The sequence below is a fragment of the Theobroma cacao genome, chromosome 9 (assembly GCF_000208745.1).
Source record: "Theobroma cacao cultivar B97-61/B2 chromosome 9, Criollo_cocoa_genome_V2, whole genome shotgun sequence".
In the NCBI taxonomy this organism is placed as follows: domain Eukaryota; kingdom Viridiplantae; phylum Streptophyta; class Magnoliopsida; order Malvales; family Malvaceae; genus Theobroma; species Theobroma cacao.
The window spans coordinates 23518181-23523291 of record NC_030858.1 but is presented as its reverse complement, the minus strand read 5'-3'; the positions used below and the strand labels follow the sequence as shown (position 1 = coordinate 23523291).

General features: G+C 36.2%; 1 pseudogene; it reads left to right on the top strand.

Moving 5' to 3' along the window:
• LOC18589595 overlaps positions 1–3501 on the top strand; it is a 37392-nt pseudogene extending 33891 nt beyond the window's left edge.

Genomic DNA, 5111 nt, shown 5'->3' with positions numbered 1-5111 from the left:
TGGTAGCTTGTAGATATCCGATTTTGTCGAGGATTCCAGTTGACCCCTCTATCCCATAGACAGTAGGTTACTATCACCAATACTGGGTGTATTTATGGGCCACTTGTCAGTGTAATTATTATTGTATATTATAACTTTGTAAATTATTGTATGTATGAATTTATTTTATTCTCACGCTACAAAAATTATTTATGTATAGTTCTATAAAAATTGTTTTATAAGAAAATGAAATATATTATCAAATATTTTTATTTAGTTTAATTAACCAACTTTTCACTCTAAATGAATGATTTAGATTACAAAAATTTATTTTTAATCGATCGTGGATATTTTTCTACCATACGTTGTATCTTTATCAGGTTTCAAAATTTTTTGGTAAAAATGACCAAAATACCCCTATGTGGAGAAAATTTTATTTTTATTGTTTTCGATCTAAAATAGTTTATATTTTCTTAAAACTCGATATTTAACAACGATTGCTCATAGGAAAGGCAAGAAACTAATTCGTTAGCCTTGCGGGGTTCCGATTGGCATTCTGGATAATGAGTGTCAATCGGGACGTCACAGCAGTTGTCATGGGCTCGAGGGAAGTTCCGGGTCGTGACAGTGTTCCTTACTAGAAAGAAAAACGTTTAAGCATTTTGAGCATTTTGGAGTAGTTTTTGATATACAAAGAAAACCTGGGAGCGTTTTGAGCATTTTTAAGCATTTTATAGTGATTTTTGATATATGAAGAAAAACTTTTGAACATTTTGAGCATTCATATTCATTAATTATGCTGTTAAATGGAATATGGTGTATCGTTTGAAGTTGTTGATCTTGTTAAATGGAATTCAGTAGTTTTGGTGATTTTTGAAAATTACGTGACTAGTTTTTGATAAGGTATTACGTGACTAGTTTCTGATAAGGCATTGCGTGACTAGTTGATAGGCATTGCGTGACTTGTTAGTAAGGCATAACTGACTTAGGCATTGCTTAAAAATCAATCACACAATGTCTAAAAACTAGTCACGCAATGCCTTATCAGAAACCAATCACGTAATGCCTAAAAACTAGTCACACAGTGATTAAGTCACACAATACCTAAAAACCAGTAAACTCAATTTTGGGGTTCTATGAATAAACCAATAAACTCAAGAACCTAAAACACATACTTTTCTTTTTTCCTAAGCCATGAAATTGTGCATTTCATAAAAGATAGGTTACAAAACTCCATAACCCTCAAAAGCAAGAGAAAATATATCCCTATCAGGAGGCCTTGCTCATTGCCCTTATACAAAAACAAAATATACCTTCTTTACAAAATATTCCTTGAACAATTTCAACTCAAAATCTCTTAAAAAAAATTAGAATCCCTAGCAAACACGCTTAACAATCATCCCAATCCCAACCACAACAAAACTGTGAACCACCATAAAGCCCATCAAACATGCTTTAGCTGTTCTTTCTCCCTGAGCAAAATCGTTGCCTGCAAAGAGCAAAATCGCTGTTCATTGCCCATAAGAACCCCAAGATCCACCATCCAAAAAAAAAAACAAAATAAGAAAGAGCTTGATGTCATCTCTATGAATTGAATGGCGAGATAGACATATTTAAACAGAGAGAGAAATCAAGATTTAATTTTGAAATTTTTATCTGAATAGCGGGAGAGAGAAAACTGAAACCATTTTAATTTGTCTGAAATTGTTTAAAGGGTATTATTGTCAAGTCATGTCAAAAATTGACTAAAAATAATTAAAATTATAAAAAATGATATTTTTGAATTGAGCTTATGAGAAAGGTTATTTCTCACAATTTCCTCTATAATATATATCATCAAAAATATTACCTCATTACTTGAAATTAAGTCAAACCATTCTCATTGCATGATCAATGGAGGGGTAAAACATCTACCTTATTCAACCCAAACTTTTCTTTAAATGATGCAACAACAATCTTTTCTTCAGCGTGTATTCAATGTTGATCGTCCTCCATAGTACTAGTGCCTGATGTAGTACGTCATTAATTTCCTTTCCTAATTAAGCCTGGCTCCGAGGTAGCACGGCCTAAAAGGCATGACATTTGCTAAGTTGGTTGGTGAGAATTGAGATACGCACAATAGACATCACATTTGAAAAGTCCTTTGGGTGTGCCAATCCTCCACCAATGCACTCTTATAAATACCCATTAACGGCATGAAGAGTACTTCACCACCAAGTTCAACCTCAACCTCATTAAACTTTCTTTGAAAGCCAACTCTCTCTTGGCTGTCAGAAAGTACTAATACTGTTACCAATGGCTCCAACAATTGCTGATCAACAATTCAACACTGATTCCCAACTCTAACTGATTTTGTCAAAAATCAAGGAAACAGAGTGAAGGGTTTGTCAAAAATGGGTCTCAAAGCCCTCCCCAAGGCTTACATCCAACCTTTGGAGGAAAGGATGTGGGCCAGTGCCAACCAAGTCATTCTTGAGGAATCCATTCCCATCATCGATATTTCAAACTGGGAAGACCCCAAAGTGGCAAAACCTGTTTGTGATGCATCAGAGAAGTGGGGATTCTTCCAGATCGTGAACCATGCTGTGCCCATTCAGGTGCTGGAGAATGTCCAAGATACAACTCATTGCTTCTTTGGGCTACCCGTCGAGGAAAAGAATAAGTATTCCAAGGAACACTCGGCTTCCAGCAACGTCCGGTTTGGCACAAGTTTTAGCCCTAAAGCAGAAAAAGGCTCTCGAGTGGAAAGATTTCCTTAGCCTCTTTCTTGTATCCGAGGAGGAATCTTGTGCGTTTTGGCCACCTGTTTGCAGGTAACAACTCTCAACTCTTCAAACACTAGTTTTAATAATTATATATTATTCTGCATGTAAATATAGCAAAAAGGTGCGTGCTTAAAAATATATTTACTTTTAGTTAAGAAAATACTATATTATATTCTTTTTTCAGGGAACAAGTGCTTGAATACATGAGGAGCTCTGAAGTTGTCATTAACAATTATTCCAAATTCTAATGAATGGACTAAATGTGAAAGAAATTGATGAAACAACAAAGTCTCTCTTGATGGGTTCAGTAAGAACTAATTTAAATTACTATCCTATTTGTCCTAATCCTGAACTCACCGTGGGAGTAGGACGTCATTCCGACGTCTCTTCCCTTTCAATCCTCCTCCAAGATGAAATTGGTGGTCTCTATGTGAAAGGAAACCAAGGTGACAACTGGATCCATGTTCCACCCATTAAGGGATCCCTTGTGATCAATGTTGGAGACGCACTGCAGATACCGAGCAATGGCCGGTATAGGAGTGTCGAGAACCGTGTGATTGCCAGTGGGAGTAAAAACAGAATTTCAGTTCCCATTTTTGTCAATCCAAGACCCAGTGATATCATTGGACCGTTGCCTCAAGTGCTAGAAAATGGTGAGAAGCCAATTTACAAGCAAGTTTTGTACTCGGATTATGTCAGACATTTCTTCCGTAAGGCGCATGACGGTAAGAAAACGGTTGAGTTTGCTGAGATATGAATATATATATGTAATGGATCTGCTCCTTTCTTTCCTACTATACTTATGCCTTCCTTTCTTGCTGTTATAGGATAATCATAAAAATAAATGACATGTTAAATATGATATTGATATAATTAAAATATGTTAAATTCGGGGTATTGTAAGTGGTTAAGTGGCCTTGCTGCCAAGATCCATTGAGATTCAATCCTTTGTCACTCTTATTCGTCAAAAAAATAATATTCACTAAAAAAAAAAGACTATTTCTGTCACGACCCGAAACTCCCATCGGGTCCGTGACAACCGCCGCGACGTCTCGATAGGCACTCATTACCCCGAATGCCGATCGGAATCCCGCAAGGCTTAGCATCAGCTTCCGCATCTCCTCGATGAGCGACAGTTATTAAATCTTGCATTTCAAAAAATCATAAGTCGTTTCCAAATCAAAACAATAAAATATTATTTTCTGGCTCACAGGGGCATTTTCGTCATTTTTCTTCGATAATACCGAAACTCACCAAAAACATGGTGTAAAAGCTAAATATGTTCATACATATTTTAAATCAGATAACGAAAGTATAAAATTACTTTTACAATGACACGTGGGCTCTCAACTAACCAATAAGATGCAAGTTTGTGAACCTATAATTTTGACAATGCAAGGCTAACTGAAGTCCTTGATGCAATCGGCCATCTATCGGCTATCCCGAACCTGAAATGTGGAGAATTGAGGGTGGTGAGATTATAAAATCTCAGTGAGCAAATAGACACCATCTAAAATATCTAAAGGCGAGTAAATAGAGACAATTAAAAATAATTAACTTCAGCAAATTTTTCACATCACGAATATTCATTTCAACCAAATAATCAATATGGCTCGTGAATTACTCAAAACTTGGCTCATTCCAAATTCTGTACTCGAGGACACTTGGACCAGGGGTATCCAACCGAGTCCGCCAAGGCTGTTAAAAATTCATATTTCGCATAAATCATATTTTTATTTTGAAACATAGTCGTTCCTTGGCGTTGGCTGAGTCTCACTCTCACACGGTGGTCCGCGTGAAGTGCACTCAAAAAGCCCATCTCAGGAGATACCCTATGCGCCTCTACGACCGAGGTGAGAATATAAAGGAGTTTACCATGCCCCTCTAATAGGCTGGCCCACGGAACCCCCCCACCACTGCAGTAGCTAATCTTTTATCTATCACCTGATTTATAAAATCTTTTTCTGCATGACATGGCAATTTATCGCAACCTAGCCTCTCAAGGCTAAATACACAGTACAAATAATTCTAACACCAAAATCGGTTTAGCCATTCATGCTCATTTATTGTCATAAGCCATTCAATTTAAAACCATAAATTTACAACACAAGCAGGGAGTCTCCAATTACTCTATTTTCAAAATCAGTATTCGATTTTCTAGAAAATTTATAAAATCATTTTATAAAATCACAATTTCTCTTAAAACATAGCAATTTACCATTTAAACCCATTTTCCATATATCACACAATTGTATAAAACTACTCTAGATAATTAAGACGATAATAAGTTTACTCACAGTTTTCGAAAACTAAATTCGGGTACTCCAACTATTACTCCTCGGGTGCGATTTCTTTGCCCTTGCCAAA